The sequence below is a fragment of the Tubulanus polymorphus genome, chromosome 6, assembly GCF_964204645.1.
Source record: "Tubulanus polymorphus chromosome 6, tnTubPoly1.2, whole genome shotgun sequence".
Classification (NCBI taxonomy): domain Eukaryota; kingdom Metazoa; phylum Nemertea; class Palaeonemertea; order Tubulaniformes; family Tubulanidae; genus Tubulanus; species Tubulanus polymorphus.
This window is the reverse complement of record NC_134030.1, coordinates 11,588,822-11,609,663: the sequence shown is the minus strand read 5'-3', so window position 1 is coordinate 11,609,663 and position 20,842 is coordinate 11,588,822. Positions and strand designations below refer to the sequence as shown.

At 38.8% G+C, this 20,842-nt stretch overlaps 1 protein-coding gene across 3 annotated transcripts in view; it reads right to left on the bottom strand.

Annotated features, from left to right (window-relative positions):
* The window catches only part of LOC141906740 (3-hydroxyisobutyryl-CoA hydrolase, mitochondrial-like), a 63,411-nt gene that overhangs the window by 21,879 nt on the left and 20,690 nt on the right, over positions 1–20,842 (bottom strand). The window lies entirely within an intron of this gene.

The following is a 20,842-nucleotide window of genomic DNA, read 5'->3' as shown; positions in this document are numbered from 1 at the left end:
CATTTGTATATTCCTAGCTGATTTGCCTTGAAATGCAGTTACGGTTTTGATTCTCTCTGTACAGAGCAACAGCTTTTTGGCTTTAGACGATCGAGTCCTTCACAGATCAACATAATATTGTATGAAAGAAATGATACGTAATGAGGTACTATGAAAATGAATGAATCAAATTAATCATTACGCAATATCGCATAAATATTAAAAATATACTATAAAGAAATGTGCATGAACGACTGTTTACTGTGTTGCACACATACATCACAAAATGAAAGAAGTTACTTTCATTACGCGTATAACAGTAAATCACTATGACATTCAGATACCTATCAGTGCATGTGGTGGGAAGTTTTAATCAGATAGTTACCGGAGTTGGTATTATTTCGTGTCGTACAGGAGATTGTATCGAGGATTCATTCGTAAGGTTTCACCGCTGTCGTGAGTGGATTACCTTAAGCCCGATGCGGCTACACAGAGATTGACAATGACCGTGAACACGCATTTCACTAACATCTTTATCATACTAAATCAGTTATCACCTACCATCTTGAAAATAAATTTCAGTTGGAAGTGTTTGATGTTAAGTTGTTGAGATGTATTCCAATAGTCGAGTCATTGTGGTAGAAATCAATGATAAATATCTTATCGAAAATTCAATCACGCCAGATTCTTACACAGATTAAACTAGGATCACACAATTTGGCTGCCTTCTTAACATGAGACCGCTCACACTTGGTTGGTTGTCTCTGGAATGCCGCAGAAAGAAACCTTTGATCAGTTTTTCTGATGGAAACTCATTGTCAAAGAAAATAGTCACCTCGGATGTAGATAATAGTTTAGCTACGCGTCATCTCAACTGAATTGAAACTTTGTACTTTCATATAGCTGTCACTCATGCATATAGGCCTAATTAAAAGGTCTGTTGTCTCCTGGTTGAAATAGTTCATTTCATCAACATGAGTTTAATAAAGATCAATCATCTCTGTTTTTCTCGACACAAACTTAATATACATAAGTCCATACCGTGCTTGACAGGTTCACTCCTGAATTACTATTCATGTAGTATGGCTGATTATACTATCACTCCTATAAAGGTAAACCTGCATTACCCCTAAAAACTCTTTAAGCGGCACATTTTTTTTTGAGTTGCGGCAAGTGTCACATGCGCCACCAATCAGTTACTGAATTTACTACACTGTCAACAGTATGCAGCAATAAGGTATTGTGTGGTTGCGCCAAGTTGACAGCCACCACCTACCATTCATGCAGATCACTCATGTAGTTCATCACTTTCCAGTAAAGGGTTTTAATTGTCTTTTTAGTACAACTTTTTTTACCAATCATAGGAGCACATGCCTTGCTGAATCTCATAATTACTCGCTGGGTGCCTCTTGACGAAACCCCCCAGTCAGACAACCGATGCACCACAGCTATAGATGCTCAAACTATTCAAGGGTGACTCTTTTTAGTGATATACGTAGAACTAAATGTTCAATCCTAAATATATGTTGTTCTTTCATATGTTGCCTCATTAATACAATCCAACTTTAAAGCCAGAACTATGACAATTTCATGAATTGTCCCTGCCATACTTATACAGGCAGTATTGAATAGGTCTGTTTAAGTTTGACTACATCGCGCTGAAGGTGAAATAAATAATATGCAAAAAATCGACATCCAAAGTGTAAAATTTCACAGACAAGATAAACTGAGGATGAAAGCGTAAGATAGATTAAGACTAGTCAATATGGCATTAGAGACTGCGGTCGAACTAACTGTTAATGGAAATGCGCTTGACAACTGTCACTATGAGACTACATGCGAGTGTACCGACCAAGCAGCGATATCCTGTCATTCAGACTAAATCACCTTGCATCACCACGGATATACCACTCTCAGCGACCGAAATAAATGAATATCGTTACGCCTTATCATGATCAAATACTTTAAAAAATATTTTCATTTGTACGTTTGTATGATAGTGAAATGACCGCAACACACATGATCGAGTGAGTAATCTTCGGACATTTGTTGGATACGTATTTGATTGACTGACCCGCTATTGTGATAATAATAAGCGATAGGGATTAATAAAGTGAAATATCGCAGTGAAAACAATCCAAAAACGGGAATGAGTACACTCATGTAAAAATCAAGTAAGTAACATTCACCAATGAATGAATTCATTCAGCCCAAAAAAATTTCATGAAATGATTTGCTATTGAGTTATGCTACAATAAAACATTTAGATTTTAACAACACAGCATCTTGCTGTTTTTGTTTGCTTCTGACAACATTGATATACAAGTTACTAAATACAAAATAGGCTGTCTAGATTAAGAGTTGTCTGCAGTCAACGATTCCATTAATCACAAATTATTTTAGACATTTTGGTCGAGTTATTTTGAGTGATAAGTAAAAGAAAACATGGTTTAAGAGATCGTAAATTAGTCTCCAAAACTGCACGGGTCTTGCTCCAAATATGATTTCATATCCAAAATTAAATAGAGCTTTGTCAAAAGTGGATAGCGCATAAGCATCAGTTAACCATTTCCACGCAAAAAAACGTATACGTTGATCAGCCGTAAGATGAAATTTTGGATGAGGGAAATCCTTTTCGTATGAATGTTCCAGTTGAATAGTTACATAGCGAGCTGAGGGAGAATTATATTTTCCGGTCCATCAACTACCGCGGTTATAGAACTTGATAGCTGTCATACACATAATGACGACCATTTGTCATAGTGTATATTCCATCATTCCAAGGCTACGCAGAAGCGAATAGATCGAAGAGCAGATTCGGCACAATCAAAAAATATCACCCCAGTTTTTCGTAGAGGTATTCATCGATTCACAGGTTGAATTGTAATTGCGTTCAATAGAAACATCGGAATTTGTCTAATTTTCGAATCGAGACATTTTAATGAACCCTAGCCCTTATGATCATTAATAGCGTATAATGAATTCTATCAATCAGAAACTGCAAATAATTTCGTAATTAACAGAGATATCTAATTTTGTTGAATGTACAAATAATCCCTCACATTTATCTATGCTGATCTAGCACATCCAAAATTGGAAAATTCTCGAATATTTCCGAAGGTAAATTGAGTTATAGATCTTGATGCCGCAGTGATCTCGAGCAAACAAATTGGAATAAATTGAAAGCCATCGATTATTTGTTGAGATAGGAAGTTTTACACATCAAGCAGAAAACAACATTTGTTAATATTTTTCATGAAGATCCATGAAACAATTCATTTCTATTCACAAAGAAGTTTAAGCTCTTGAATATTCAGTTTTCTTCCAGATACTAAGCGGGCCAATAAGTCTTAAGCAGCGTCACTATTTAAAATCGACAATTAAAGCTTAGTTTCTTAATCATTAGAAATTAATGGGAAATAGCGGCACACAACAGATGGCACAGGAATACACTTATACATAGTGAAAATTAGTTTATTTTCAATGAAATTTTGAACTGGATTTTTAGGCTCTCAAAAGAAATGAGTCATCATATTATCCAACGGGTCTCAAATATACATATATATTATAATATAATCCCGCAGAAACTAGAATTTGTATTGTCTACTGTGAGGAATTTAAGGCATGCACTGATTGACTGAATTGACTGCCTACTTGAAATTTTCCGATAGATTAATGAATTCCGAGCAAGTCTGAAACGATGATTAGTCTAATGAACCAACAAAAACCAATTTTAACCAAAAAACTACCACACACATATCGCCGAATACTGACAATGAATAATACAAGCAATCGGCGATAACGGTTCTTGGGCTCAGACTAGAACTCTGAAGTGACCACGTGTTAGTTCCCTTTGCATTTTAGATGTTTCTAAGGCCAATAGCTAAATTTTGTCAAGAAAACTCTTTAAATTTCAACCCCCTTCCTCTGTTAAAAACAAATTTTTAATGCCTAATTCTGCCTCTTGGGGGTACACCGGGTGCATTCTTTGTACTGCACAACTAGACCCCAATACCAACTTGGTACCCAAGATTCATGAAGATCCACTTTAGTTCTCATTGCATTTTAGATATGTTGTATCTAGGGACTAAAGCTAAATTTTTTTTCAAGACAACTTTTTGAATTTCGACTTGTTTAGTTTGGCCAGGTCATCTTCAAGGTCATGTCACTATAAAACAGTTTTTAGTGCATGGTTCTGCTGCTAGGTGGTGCACTTGGCCCGTTTTTGGCACTGCAAAACAAAACCCCAATACCAACATTGCACCCAAGTTTCATCAAGACCGACCCACTATTAAGGAAGCTAAGTAGTTGAAAGACAAGCAGACAGACAGATTGATAGTATAAGAATAAGGGTCTCACCGAAGCCCAAGAACCAATGATGATAATTCAAAGGATCAATCGATTCCAAAATTCACAATTGTTATTTTGAAATGCCAATATCGACGACGCAGTGCATACGGGCTCACACAGTACCCTTTGAATAACGCATAGCCTTATAGTGGTTGTCAATGTAACACTATTGTAACAGCATCAAAAAAGTATACCGGCACACTGTAACGCAAAATTTGAGAAACTAAGATATTATCGCCACATTATGACTTTTCATAAACATCGCAGACTGTGGGTTGTTTCCCTTGAAATGTGTGAGGTGAAGTATGGATTTGCGGCTTATATGCACAGATGCGCACGAACCATTTGTAATGTCAATGATTAGGACGGTTTTCGCGCATATCGTATTAGTGCGGTATGAATGGTGCAGTGGTGGAAAATTCAGGTGGTGAGCGAAATGCTGAGTCCAAATTTCAGCAGGGAGATATTTTTTCCATTTTAACGCATTGATGGTCTGAAGCCCAAGTCCATTTTGTTCGGTTATTTAGCTTAATAATCCACCCACAGACCCCCCTGGTATTTCTGCATCTCCATAATGTCATCAACCGCACATAACAGTCAACCCCATGTAACGGCGACGTGTCGTCATATTCATGGATTTGAAAAATTTACCAAGAAGTTACGGGGATAGGCCAATGGTGGCAGATTAAGACTTATAACCATGGAAATAATCCTTATCTTATAATGATTTTTTTCATTAGTAGGACAAAATATTTGATAAAAGCCATATGATTTTAACTATTTGGAGAAAATATTTGACGAAAGCACTAGGATTTAAGTGGGCATGGGCCTATATAATCTTATTATTTTAAAGATTTTATAACTAAGGAAATCCGTCCCAAGAACAACATTACTAAGTTCATTTCAACTCAAAAAATCGGGGCCAATTTAATGGGGGTTTTAATATGGTCAGTATTCTTGATGCTTTGAATTTATTTTTCTCAGATCTTTGTTTGCACTGATCAATACAACAAATAAAATAAAATAACATAATTATTCATTTGTAACGTGCATCGTTCATTAAATGTGACCTCCTATGGTAGTACATAGTTATATTGAAAGGCAGCACCACTATCAAATTCGTATGAACATTTTAGGAAGGCCAGTTCATCTGTCACACTAGCAATACATTTTGTTACCTTTATTCTTTTCAAGTGATCTCGAGCTTATATTCAAGTCAAGAAATGTTACAGAGGAAAAAGCCTTTCGTTTTATCTTTGTACATAGCCTACATAGACCTGAGGATTGACTTTCTTCTTTCAGGGTAGACTTCACCAAAGAATTGATAAACTAATGAGAAAAGTTGTTTTGCATTCAACTAAAATGTAGATGAAATTTAAGTGTGGTTAATGAGTACCAACTAGCAAACCTGATGGATCCTCTCAGAATCCTCACTCGCCACAGTATAAGTGAGGCTACAGTAGGCTACCTCATTAGTAACCCTTTTCATATGATATTTCAAAATCTGTTTCTCTAAAAAGGCCTTCACATTTAGAGACTCCGAAAGTCATTCTGTGTTTGTGGCTTTTCATGAAAAAAACATGATGAGATGTTGATCAGCTTCAGGGCTCAAATCACTTTCCACGTTAAAGCCACCAATTTGATGCAAAAACCAATTCGACACTTAGTGAATCTCCTTCGGGCAATCTTTGTCCGATCAATTTTAGTTGCCGACCATCGGCACAACGTCCATAATTTAGCAGCTTATGGCAAACCTGTAATTGAATTTTATAACCGGTGGTGGCAGCTTGACTGATTACCATGTACTACATACAACCTGCAGCAAAAACCTCTCTTTCATTTCTGTCGAAAGGAATTTCTGAATTATTCCCAAATCATGAGAGATGCGTTGAAATATTTCAGAAGGTTAAACCGATGATAGTAAGGACAGGCTAAATACAAAAAGGAATAGACAGCTAGTTGAAACACATATCCCCATAGAAATGTGATATGGGCCTACCAGACACATTTCATTTAAATCTAAACCTAGAGACTTTTCTTTCGGCCTTTACTAATCCCAATCAGCCAATCTTCTTAAATATTGCAAAATTCATATATTATGGGCTTGTAAATATCATTAAAGAATATTGTATGTATTTATTAGATATTGCATTACTTCTCTCTCTCCTTTTATGTTTTTCTTTTATTGCGCCTCCTTTTTGTTGTTGTCTGTTTGTTGTTATTGTTGTTTTTCTTCATACACAATCTTATACTTTGGATTTATGATGAATAAATTGAAATTGAAATCGAAATTGAAATCGATAACTGAAATAATTTCCAGGTTTTATAGGGGGGAAGGGGCACAGATCTATTTCATGTACTTTCTAAAACCAAAATTGTTTTATGATGACCAGTGATGGTGCTACAGAAAAACAAACCAAGCAATCCAGATCTTATTCGCTCAGCACTGTTGCTAAATCTCATTCAAAAATATGAAGGCAGCCTGTTGTCATTTCAGCCTCAGTGGCTAATAAGAAAAATAACTGATGAAATTAGATTACAATCCTTGAAGCTCAATCATGCAGTGAAAATGGCTGAAACTTATTCAGCTAATTTCCCGTGGGTTATGAATACACAGTCTCATTTATGCCATTCGTTTTGTGATTATTCGCCAAAGGATGAGGAGAAAAATATTATTTGAAATGATTGGCTTACAAAGATGGACAGCTGTGATGGTCTCATGGGAGAATATTTTGGAAGGAAATACCTGATGTGCAACAGCGGAATAGTTCTACAATGGAATAAAAATTTTGTTAAGAGGCTCCATATACTGTATCTAGCGATATCATATTTCAGAGATACAATTCTCAATTATTAATTCAGGATTATCACAATTAAAATGATATATTGTCATATGTATCATACTACAATGACGCAATGTAAGGTAGTATCAGGTGACCATATATTTTGTCGAGCGGCCAGCCAATGTGATGCCAAAAAATCCTATAGGCTGCACTACCGATGCTCTGTAGTCAACTTATATCCATATAGGATTGATTTCCATCATTACTTGTTCAGTGGTCACGAAGCAGCTTATTTTGGTTGCAACTGTCAGAGACAGTTGTATTCCATCAACTAGGACATATGCAGCTCATTGCCACTGATCTGATCTTTGCATGAGATTGACATCGGCAGATAAAATTGAATTGAATTTGCAATCCAAGCACATGGCTAATCAGCATGTGAGTTATTTATGCTTACAGCGCCAACTTGGCAGAAAAAGCTATCTTAGCCAACCATTGCTTAATTGTCAATGATAAATTTTCTGTGGATGCAAATGATAACTCCTCCAAAGAACCAAATCAACTAAAGATTTCACAGAAATCTAACTTGAATGATTGGCTTTTTGAAACTGATATTTTTTGCGTTCAGATTTTCATGAATGATCCCCTGTAATATGAGGCTTTTTCGATAATTGAATTTCCTAGATTTGATAGATGGCCACCGCCTTCATCGGCAGGGATTCAAACCTGATGGCATTGCTACTCAGCCATGGCACAAAACCCTGCCATACTAGACTCAACGATAACTCGAAAATCAATTTCAATAAATTATTTGACGTCTGCGAAAAAAATGTAGAATTTCTGGGATAAGCTTATGTTGAATTGCGAATTTGAAATCGAAGTTTTAAGAAATTTGGGGAATTATGACATTTGGCGATTTGGTAGGTCTTTGACTGTATTGTACTAGTTTAAGTTGATAACTTGCGACCGACTTCAATCACTTTTGTCTGTAAGCTGGTCTGCAACTTCATTGCCTCCATGGTTGAGAAAAGAGCTCTTCTGATGTCTGCTTCATCATGACTTTGGAGCATATCATGTGGCCTTGCCAGCCGGCCCGGTCCGCCGGTTTGGCTGTCACTCGATATCCTCTTGAGTCTGGGTTGAAGTAGACAGTCATTTAAAATAACTTATTTATGTTATTCGGTATGAATTACGCGTGTGTCTTGTATATTGTATTTTCTTATTCTAAAATTTGTAACTTTCTTGAATTTTGGAATTTTAATAGATAGGATCAATATAGAATTGAATTGAATTGTCACCTACACATGCCATCAGAGAACGCGGAGCCGTTTATGACAGCTATGCTATTATAAATTGCTAATCTCAAGAAACCTGCATACCCCTAATATCGAACATAATTTGAATATTGAAATTATATGTTTACACATTTTTATATTGACCGCTTGTAGCCGCCGATGAAATTCACGCCGGCCCTACACACATCGTAGATAGCTTCGTCATTCCACCAGCATCCCCATGTCAGGGTCTTACTTTTATATCGGACTTCAAAATCGTGTATACATCCGCCATTTTGACCGAATAATCCGATTTACTTATCATTTCTATTTATGCCCGCTGCTTCTGATATAATCATACATCCTTTACTATTACAAAACGTCTTCTAATGATATTCAATGCAATATATATCATTTCGACATTCAAATAGAGCTCATTATATAATCACAGGAAGGCATTCTACGTCTGTCATTGTCAATAATATTTTGCCAAATGGCTTGTATGTGCACACATAGACCTGTGACGTTTTGCACATCGATGTATGGTTGTCGTTTGTAAAATGACGCTGAATGGTTAACATTGTTTAGGTTTCATAATGGTAACGTTTTATAAGGCGTCAAAAAACCCTATCAATTTCTGATAATAATGACATCATCTAAGCTGCACATATAACTACGCACTCAGACTAATCAGGTAACCAAAGCATTTAAATTTGCTCCTTTTATATAGCAAGAGGCTCAGCCTACATCTGGCCTAATTATTCAAAAGTATTTACAGTAGACTCCGTCCACATAAGTCAGATCTCTAGATACTAGATACTACCATGTGGGTGTGTATGAGTGTGAGTGAGTGTGTGTGTGACAGTGTGTGAGTGTGAGTGTGTGTGACAGTGTGTGAGTGTGAGTGTGTGTGACAGTGTGTGAGTGTGAGTGTGTGTGACAGTGTGTGAGTGTGAGTGTGTGTGACAGTGTGTGAGTGTGAGTGTGTGTGACAGTGTGTGAGTGTGAGTGTGTGTGACAGTGTGTGAGTGTGAGTGTGTGTGACAGTGTGTGAGTGTGAGTGTGTGTGACAGTGTGTGAGTGTGAGTGTGTGTGACAGTGTGTGAGTGTGAGTGTGTGTGACAGTGTGTGAGTGTGAGTGTGTGTGACAGTGTGTGAGTGTGAGTGTGTGTGACAGTGTGTGAGTGTGAGTGTGTGTGACAGTGTGTGAGTGTGAGTGTGTGTGACAGTGTGTGAGTGTGAGTGTGTGTGACAGTGTGTGAGTGTGAGTGTGTGTGACAGTGTGTGTGACAGTGTGTGTGAGTGTGTGTGACAGTGTGTGTGACAGTGTGTGTGACAGTGTGTGTGAGTGTGTGTGACAGTGTGTGTGACAGTGTGTGTGACAGTGTGTGTGACAGTGTGTGTGACAGTGTGTGTGACAGTGTGTGTGACAGTGTGTGTGACAGTGTGTGTGACAGTGTGTGTGACAGTGTGTGTGACAGTGTGTGTGACAGTGTGTGTGACAGTGTGTGTGACAGTGTGTGTGACAGTGTGTGTGACAGTGTGTGTGACAGTGTGTGTGACAGTGTGTGTGACAGTGTGTGTGACAGTGTGTGTGACAGTGTGTGTGACAGTGTGTGTGACAGTGTGTGTGACAGTGTGTGTGACAGTGTGTGTGACAGTGTGTGTGACAGTGTGTGTGACAGTGTGTGTGACAGTGTGTGTGACAGTGTGTGTGACAGTGTGTGTGACAGTGTGTGTGACAGTGTGTGTGACAGTGTGTGTGACAGTGTGTGTGACAGTGTGTGTGACAGTGTGTGTGACAGTGTGTGTGACAGTGTGTGTGACAGTGTGTGTGACAGTGTGTGTGACAGTGTGTGTGACAGTGTGTGTGACAGTGTGTGTGACAGTGTGTGTGACAGTGTGTGTGACAGTGTGTGTGACAGTGTGTGTGACAGTGTGTGTGACAGTGTGTGTGACAGTGTGTGTGACAGTGTGTGTGACAGTGTGTGTGACAGTGTGTGTGACAGTGTGTGTGACAGTGTGTGTGACAGTGTGTGTGACAGTGTGTGTGACAGTGTGTGTGACAGTGTGTGTGACAGTGTGTGTGACAGTGTGTGTGACAGTGTGTGTGACAGTGTGTGTGACAGTGTGTGTGACAGTGTGTGTGACAGTGTGTGTGACAGTGTGTGTGACAGTGTGTGTGACAGTGTGTGTGACAGTGTGTGTGACAGTGTGTGTGACAGTGTGTGTGACAGTGTGTGTGACAGTGTGTGTGACAGTGTGTGTGACAGTGTGTGTGACAGTGTGTGTGACAGTGTGTGTGACAGTGTGTGTGACAGTGTGTGTGACAGTGTGTGTGACAGTGTGTGTGACAGTGTGTGTGACAGTGTGTGTGACAGTGTGTGTGACAGTGTGTGTGACAGTGTGTGTGACAGTGTGTGTGACAGTGTGTGTGACAGTGTGTGTGACAGTGTGTGTGACAGTGTGTGTGACAGTGTGTGTGACAGTGTGTGTGACAGTGTGTGTGACAGTGTGTGTGACAGTGTGTGTGAGAGTGTGTGTGACAGTGTGTGTGTGAGTGTGTGTGTGAGTGTGTGTGAGTGTGTGTGTGAGTGTGTGTGTGAGTGTGTGTGTGAGTGTGTGTGTGAGTGTGTGTGTGAGTGTGTGTGTGTGTGTGTGTGAGTGTGTGTGTGAGTGTGTGTGTGAGTGTGTGTGTGAGTGTGTGTGTGAGTGTGTGTGTGAGTGTGTGTGCTGAGTGTGTGTGTGAGTGTGTGTGTGAGTGTGTGTGTGAGTGTGTGTGTGAGTGTGTGTGATGTGTGTGTGTGTGTGTGTGTGTGTGTGTGTGAGTGTGTGTGTGAGTGTGTGTGTGAGTGTGTGTGTGAGTGTGTGTGTGAGTGTGTGTGTGAGTGTGTGTGTGAGTGTGTGTGTGTGTGTGTGTGTGAGTGTGTGTGTGAGTGTGTGTGTGAGTGTGTGTGTGAGTGTGTGTGTGAGTGTGTGTGTGAGTGTTGTGTGAGTGTGTGTGAGTGTGTGTGAGTGTGTGTGTGAGTGTGTGTGTGAGTGTGTGTGTGTGAGTGTGTGTGTGTGTGTGATTGTGTGTGTGTGTGGTGTGTGTGTGTGTGAGTGTGTGTGTGAGTGTGTGTGTGTGTGTGTGTGTGTGTGTGTGTGTGAGTGTGTGTGTGAGTGTGTGTGTGAGTGTGTGTGTGTGTGTGTGTGTGTGTGTGTGTGTGTGTGTGTGTGTGTGTGTGAGTGTGTGTGTGAGTGTGTGTGGTGTGTGTGTGAGTGTGTGTGTGAGTGTGTGTGTGAGTGTGTGTGTGTGTGTGTGTGTGTGTGTGTGTGAGTGTGTGTGTGAGTGTGTGTGAGTGTGTGTGAGTGTGTGTGAGTGTGTGTGAGTGTGTGTGAGTGTGTGTGAGTGTGTGTGAGTGTGTGTGAGTGTGTGTGAGTGTGTGTGAGTGTGTGTGAGTGTGTGTGAGTGTGTGTGAGTGTGTGTGAGTGTGTGTGAGTGTGTGTGTGTGTGTGTGTGTGTGTGTGTGTGTGTGTGTGTGTGTGTGTGTGTGTGTGTGTGTGTGTGTGTGTGTGTGTGTGTGTGTGTGTGTGTGTGTGTGTGTGTGTGTGTGTGTGTGTGTGTGTGTGTGTGTGTGTGTGTGTGTGTGTGTGTGTGTGTGTGTGTTGTGTGTGTGTGTGTGTGTGTGTGTGTGTGTGTGTGTGTGTGTGTGTGTGTGTGTGTGTGTGTGTGTGTGTGTGTGTGTGTGTGTTGTGTGTGGTGTGTGTGTGTGTGTGTGTGTGTGTGTGTGTGTGTGTGTGTGTGTGTGTGTGTGTGTGTGTGTGTGTGTGTGTGTGTGTGTGTGTGTGTGTGTGTGTGTGTGTGTGTGTGTGTGTGTGTGTGTGTGTGTGTGTGTGTGTGTGTGTGTGTGTGTGTGTGTGTGTGTGTGTGTGTGTGTGTGTGTGTGTGTGTGTGTGTGTGTGTGTGTGTGTGTGTGTGTGTGTGTGTGTGTGTGTGTGTGTGTGTGTGTGTGTGTGTGTGGTGTTGTGTGTGTGTGTGTGTGTGTGTGTGTGTGTGTGTGTGTGTGTGTGTGTGTGTGTGTGTGTGTGTGTGTGTGTGTGTGTGTGTGTGTGTGTGTGTGTGTGTGTGTGTGTGTGTGTGTGTGTGTGTGTATAGACCTATATATAAAGTTTTTGAGATAAACAGAATCGTGGCAACGTTCGGATAATGACAGTGGATATCATTGATGATTTATGAATCCAAACTTAAATCAGCGTGAAGATACCTAGAGCCTCAAACAGATAATGAAAACATGTCCTCTGTCATCACATCTCGGATAATAAAAACAAATGGCACATTAATAGGCCATAAATATGAAGGATATTGACGAGGCAGTACATTATGTTATACGTAAAAGTGCAGGTAAAATGGCTATGGGTTATACATGTCATTGGAATCAAATGTTGAATAAAGTAAATTAAATAAATGCAAAGGGAATATAATCATGAGAATACATTTCTTTTTTGCCGTACACAGTAGTTTTAACTATCAATATTTGAAGAATACATGACAAAGGCATATGATAAATTAACATTATTAACATATGGAATCGTGATACCCAGTAATGATGCCAACAGTGATATTACCAATAGTCATGATAATGCTAATCCTGGTTTGTACGCTAAACAACATTCATGCAGATCCGAAAACCAACAACATGCGCAAACATTGGAGCAATCTAATAATATATCGTGTAGGCCTATAGAAAACATTGCTATCGAATTCTAATTTTTCCATCGAATTCAAAGTTACGAGAAGACGTAGCATGTGTCAAGTAAACTCTGCCTTATTCCATAGAACTGAGGGATCAGGGATATTATTATGATTACTATGATTTTTCATCTGTCGTGAGCTAAGTATATTGAGTTAAACTGGGTAACAGAAAATATGAATATATTCTGAAATTAAGCATGATTGGCTATACCGAGGGTGTGTATGAACCAACACAGGTGTATATGAATTATAATATTGGAGTAAAAGTATCTATCAAAACAGTAAAGGAAGTGTACAGCGCCTGGTAAAAATTTTTAGCACTAACCGTAACGCATAATGCCGGCTAGTAGAAGTTCTGAGAAAGCAACATTAATTCGCCTTCGTAACAACAAAAACCTACATGTGACGGTCAGTCAGCGGCTGATCAGGATGACAAATGTTTATCAATACGAACAGCCAGCGGGTCACATGCGAGGTGATGGATGCCAGAAGACGAGGCTCATTAGACTGGTGCGACGTTACACGAGGAAGCTAGGTAGTCTGGAGATCCAGATCAGTCACTACTACATGTGCATATAGATATAACGTCACGCCACAATGGTGTCTGAGGTTAAAGCATAAATACTGCCATCACAAAAAGTACTTTAATTGATTAATATGTAAAAAATCTATCACCAATTATTGAAGCATTTAAATCAAATGGATCTTTATATATTCGATGGTAAAATATTATGGAATTTGCTTAGGAAAAGGTCATCAAGAAGAAATACATTCATATCAAGGCTCCTTAAAAATCACTTAACGAATGCTATAATAATTCAATACAAATGACTTCATTGACAAATGGTATTCCAACCAACTTATTGATCATATATGCCTGAAAACAATGTACAAATCACTTTCAGGTTTCCTGAAACAGAATCAATGATCGGCTGCAGATGACCCATGAGTCAAATCATTGGTTTGGAAATCAATATAGATTTTCCCCAGCATTTAATCAAAGACATATAGATGAACAAGAGATCGTTACAGTAAACACTGTGGGAAAAATATCTTTAGCCAAGCTAAATGACACACCTCTTCACACCTGAATGACCGATCCAGGTCCATTCTAAATTTCGGAACAGATTAAATCTGTCTATGTGGACAGAAACTGGTTCCAGGTCCCTTCTCAATCGTCCTCTGTGGTATGAATTCAACTTTAATAAAGTGGTCACCAATTTGTCTTCAAGCTGATTAAAATAGTTTACAGATTTCATATAATTTCTATATTGCCTAGAAATTATTGTATAGGCTAATGGATTATTATCTATCTTAAAATCTGTCTTTGCGCACAGAGTACCCATTTCAATTGTTTTGAAAATGTCCTTGTATTTCCAATAGATTGATATGTCTAGACATATATGATAGACTGCAATCAGAAAGATTTTGAAATCAAAATCAATTAGATATCAATTTCAGGGTTAAATCTAACAGAGGGGGCAGTCATCAGTAGCCAATTTGGCAACACATGTGCCAAGGTTAGTCAAGAACCTAGCCATTGTTCCTCAAACAACGTGTAGGGCCAAAGTGCACATATAAAATTAATTTTCGTCCCTAATTTTGAGGGACGAGGCTTTGAGCGTCTATTTCACCCCTTAAAACACCATCAACTTACCTCAAACTGACTGTTCTGTAATCAGATGGAAGTTAACTATTGTTTGAGCATAAATTTGTAATCCTAAGTCACTTTTGACGATCGTAGTAACTCAAAACTTTTGACTAGTCGCCTAGTTGAGGTGAAGCAAAATAGTTGAGGTGAAGCAACATAACAAATATGGCGGCTTTTCGTGGCGACTTGAACATGGACTGACATTGATGCCAATGCAGATATTATTCTTGTTTCAAATTCTTAAGGTAAAATTCACAAAAATTAATGCGTTTTATCAACAAAAAATAACATTTAGAGTAATTTAAGTGAGACATGTTGAATTTTTACATTTCATTAATTCAGTCCGTATTGGAAACCCCAATTGTGGCAATCAATTCAATTCAAATCAAATCAATAAATTCTCTGGTTCCCGATTTAAATCATCACAAATATTATCATAAAGCACTTCAAAGTCAACAAGGTAACTAATTAATTCATTATAGTACAAAGGTTTGATTTGACGCTCAAATCAGTTGTTACATAACAATTAACAGGAGTTAACCTCTATATGTCACTTTGGCGACAGGAGTTGTAGGGAACCCGTAACAACGACTGGTATTCAGACTAGTGCCAAGGCAGACTCTGATTTGGCCAATTCTTAATTTGACATGTTCCAGGTACAGACTAATTGATAGAAAATGTTGCGAATATTTGTGTGCCATAAATCTAACCTGATCTGATATTCATGTTTGAGTTAAACCTAAAGCATTAAAAAGATTTTGTAATTCGGCGATAAAGGCAAAATAGTCCAAAGACAGATAACAAGCACGTCTGAAGCCTTAGCACCTCGCACAATATGTAAAGCTTACAGGCAACTAAAGTGGTCGCCAACTTGTTATTAGGCAACTACTGTCGACCATCCGACTATCGCTGACGCACCCGTTTTTACGATCACATTATGAATCGCAGGAGTTCTACTTCTACGACACAAAGGAACCGTATTTGGGGGTTTTGGATATTTCCTCATTAACAATTTGAAAATGATTTGATGTAAAGAAATTATTGTCAGATTTCAGATTATTCAGAGCAATTTTCATTTTTATCATTCCACATCATAATTCCCCGAATATATGAGGACATTAAAGAAAATATAGCTGCAAGCAGCGAAAAACGGGTTTCTGCCTTTCTGGATAGAATGTCGTACAGGTATGCGTGCAAAGATTTTACCCAGTTCATAATATTCCGCTTTTTTGAAGGAGCGTCACCTAGGGGTCAGCTTATAACATGGATATGTTGACCCACATGTGCTACTACGTGCTCGTGCGTCAAATAAATAGTTAACCTATAAGGTACTACTCATCTCGTTACTTATTTTATACCTGGTTAACACAGATACTCTACGAATGTGCTACTATGCGGAAAGTACTAATGTGCCAAATTTAGGGGGGAAAACATCGAGAATAACGAAGATACGGTGTTTTTACCATTCCTTAGTGGCAGTTTAAGCGTATTCGGTTAGGCCCTATTATTAGTTCCGATAAATAGTCGACTAGTTACAAAAAACCAAATTTGGCCCAAGGTGCTCAACAGATTCAAGATGGCATCTCTGTGAAATAACCAATACACAAGTTCAGGGATGAAAACGGAGTAGTCTGAAAAACGCAGAAATAACTACAACTACTAGGCCAGCAGTTGCGAGCACCGAAGGTGCGAATCCCCTTATGGGGGGTTCGGGGTCCGCCCCCAAGAAAATTTTGAAATTTCAAGGGGTTTTTGGAGCATCTGAGGCCCATTTTTCAGCATTAACTAATGACAAAATATTATTTTCAACTGACTTTCTTCTTCTATGACATCACAGGGATGAAAACGGCCCATATTCAAAAAGTCGAAAAGATTTAAAAAATCATTTTTGGGGGAATAAAAATCAGTAACTTTAAGCCACAAAAACTTACTTTCTTTTGGTCAAAATGTTAATAGTTTGGGCCTGAATTAGAGCCGCTTTTCGAATGAGGCGCCATATTGGTTTCTCTGACTCCACAGTTGTGCTAACTAACGTCGTAAACCGTCTTAAGGAGCACTCTTAACAACACCGCTGCATCCCAATGTGATGTACAAGGGACCTCCAATTTGTAATCTATGTGATGTACAAACTAGATTTTTAGACCGTTTAATATCGACGACAACGAGATATCACCGACGCTGACATTTTCTGACGCTAACTAGTATGACTGCCACGGCACGGCCTAATGGACCGGACCAATTCAATTTTCAAAAATGCGTACCGGTACAATAAACAAATAAACCTTCGTAGAATTGATATCCAAGAGCAAAACAAATACTATTACAGAATGTTTAAAAGGAACTGCCTTTTATAACAGTATGAATAAACGTATTTCACAGACAAGGAAGTATATTTTGAACTTGTGAATAGTCGAACCCCAGTTATTCACAGTAACCTGAGATTCTCGGAGCCTTCCTTCTTTATCTATCTATGAAATGACATCACAAACTTTCACAGATTCACGCCAGTACGCGCCATGATTGACCATAGCTATTTCCACCGGTGTTATCTTTAAGTAATTTTGAGTTGAGTTTAAGATGCGCAGTACATCCATAGAATCTACGCGGAGAAAGAGACTATTATATTACTATCAGGGTTTAACATTTCGTTTAAAAGCTGTTAGTAGTCGAATCTGATAGATGATAATTTTTATATGACGAAACTCAGTGGAAAATATGTTAAAATAATAATCAGCAGAAATACAATAGGGTTTCTGCGGAGGCAGCAGAAACCCAAATAAGTAGGCATATCGTTGCATTTTGGGGGGGAATAATATGCACATAACCTCATTCTGGAGTGGCCCCATTTAGAACGAATCATGAGAATGAGTAAAAAGCGGGCAATGACACTACAGAATCAGTGTTTATGTGAGCATGCGGTTGTTCAGCCCTATGACCAACAACAATTCCTAGATGATTATAGCTAAATTTTATCCGAGCGCAACGCTACGATAAGGCGCAATCATGCTCTACATTATTTAGTCCGGTGTAAATTTGGCCCATTCAAATTTGGACCAGCCCAAGTGGTCACACTTGGAAAAAGTCTGTAACAGTTTGGTCACTTCAATTTTAGACTGGTCCAATTTTATCTGACCTAAAAGACCGAATCAGGTCAGTTCCTAATTTTGCTCGTTCCAGATATGAACCCATTTGGACCGGTCTAACCAGCAGTAGCGTGAATGTGGTGACCTGTCGCGTCACCAGGTAGATTGGAGCCCGGTTTAACAAATCAGAAAAACACAACTTTTTGTCACCCACTGGACTGTGTGCGATGCTCCTAAACAGAAAACATAGTTAGATGAAACCAACATTTGCAGGCAACATTAAGAAATTCCAAATGAATTGACTCTCATGTGAAATTCAATTACTATGGGTGTATAAGTGTAAGAGTTCTGGTAATAACATTTCTCAACTCAAACTAATGTCTTCTATTGCATCATCTGCAGGCTATGCGTACAGATGAATAGACTATAAAAAGCTCAAATCTTAATAACAAATTCAAAAGGGACTGGCAATAGAAATATGGAAATATAATTTGCCCCTCAGGCTTTTGTCAAATCTATTTATATGTATGCTGCTAACATGTATTCAATTTAGCAAACGGAAAAAATTGATGATCGGGTGTTAAGTCTTGATGATATTACTGTTACCACAGAGACTAGCGCAACCTTAAGCTGAAGAGGATATTACGTACATTATGTGTCAAAAGTCATCAGTCGCTGGTGTAATACATCATTAATATTGCAGCGGCGTCAGGCTATGCAACTGAAGCTTTTCTACAGACCCTGTCGGAAGCAATTTACATTGATGTAACTTCTCAGTACAAAACATAGTGCAAACGTAAGAAAGATACAGAAGACCGAGTCAAACACATCAATTTGCCTCGTGGCGACTGTCAGTAACATCTTATTATTAATAGAGGCTTAAAGCCGAAGCAAAAAATACTCAAAGCCAGAATATCTCCGATGAAAATAGCAGCTCAAAAATAGATCCCCTGATCTGCATATAAATGTCAATAGTAGAGTTCAAACAAGAATTAGAGGTTTATGTATATGGTTTATTGTTATTTTTAGAAACCTAATGATTTTATTTACAATCTATACTTTGCAGAAGCTGTTCAACGGATATAAGGATGAGGTCGTAATGCCCATCACCGCTGTGATGACATTTATACTACAAGACACAGATAGCCAGCAGCATGTTTTAAGGAACATCTAAAAATGATTCTCTTAGCGCAGTAAGTTGAAACATAATGGCAAATGTAGAGTATTTGATGTATAGATTATTTGGGAATAAATCTTAATATATTCTAATTTGGTAGGTAATCAGAGCTAGTTTGCTAATTACAGTATCCTGAGTATAGCCGCGTTCACACTAGATACGGCGCTTATGAAGTATCGTAGTCCGCTAGTGCCGAATTCACCAAAATACGGCGCTTACACAGCCAGTTACGGTCACACGTAGAGTCGGCGATTCGGCTTAGTATGCTCAGTATAATAGTCATCCGGTGCGCCAATAGAGGGGAGTGCAATGAGTGTTGAGTGTATTGTAATACGCGGAGCACCCAATCTGCGTTCACACTACAGAAAATACGCGGCCAGCTCAGTTCCATACTGAGATCGGGATTTCGGCGCGGAATCGCATTCCGCGCTTAAAATAAGCTGCGTATTTCAGTACGGAACTGAATAAGCCGCCAATAGGCCTCGAATCATTCCCAAGTGTGAACGCTTAGTACTGTCCTGAAATCCTAGTGTGAACGCAGCTTATATATGTCATGCACACGACATCATGGTTTGTTTGCCATCAGTTTTGGAGACATACAATAAAAACAAAAGATAGGTTCATTTTAAAATTTAAAAAGTCTGTACGTAAATCTGTTTTACTGTGAATATGGTGTTCCCACATGAAAAAAGTACATGGATGTATGACCTATGTACGGCTTACAACTTACTTACATAGTGTTTTAGCGAATTCAAGAAAACGATTGTGCCTATATTTTAGCTGTGATAATGCGGAGACGATTTGGCCGGGCCACATAGGCCCGCGTTGAATTTCACCAGTGCCTAATTATTGAGCATGTTCACACGTAAGCCCCTCACTTGATACTAAATGCTGTGACAAGGTGAATCGAGTGACTGTGCAGAAATAGGGCTTGGTTTAACAATTTCAGTATAAGCATATAAACAGCACCCCCTGCAAATCTATCAAAATAAAATAAGAATAGATGTATCCATTGACATGCTTACATATACATTCCTATATAGTTACTACCGATAATTTCCATTTAGGGCGAAATGGGTAGAAATGGAAAAAGAGCTGGGAAAACTTTATAGGCCTATTTCTTAAAACCAAAAGTATTCAGACATCCTCCCCCCAGCAGGGATTTAAACCCGATGGCATGGAGATTGCCATGGTATGAAATCCTGCCACACTAGACCGGGTGTTGGCTGAGTGTAGTGATGCCATCAGGTTCTAAATCCTTGGCTAGGGAGGATGGTATTCAGCAGACATTCCAGATGTGTTTTTCACAGGAATCAGTATTAACTCCAAACAGACTTTTCCGAGGTCAATATAAATATATTTCAGTAAATCATTGCTCAAATTTACTACGTGTTGAAAATGCCACCAAAACAAGCCTATTTCATGAATAATACATAAATATAATATGCAATCTAAAGTATATCAGAAAATTTTCGAATTCAAGACTTCAATCAATGCTTATATGTACCAGGTATATCAATACTTATGACTTTAAGGTTTAACCGTAACTGATGAAATCACATATACTAGTATTTTTCAGCAACAGCAAAGCTCATCATTTTCCTAGTAGCAATGTCACACCTGGATCGTACATACACAGTAATATGAAGACTATCAGCGATGCCCAACACAGTAAGAAGATACTACTTCATCTGAAAACTTGGTTCTTGTCAACATATCATATATTGGACTAGAGGGAGTTCGGTGTTGTTATGTTTTATTGTGACTCTGCTCCCTAAAGAAAGATGTATCAAGTCAGGATTACGTTTCG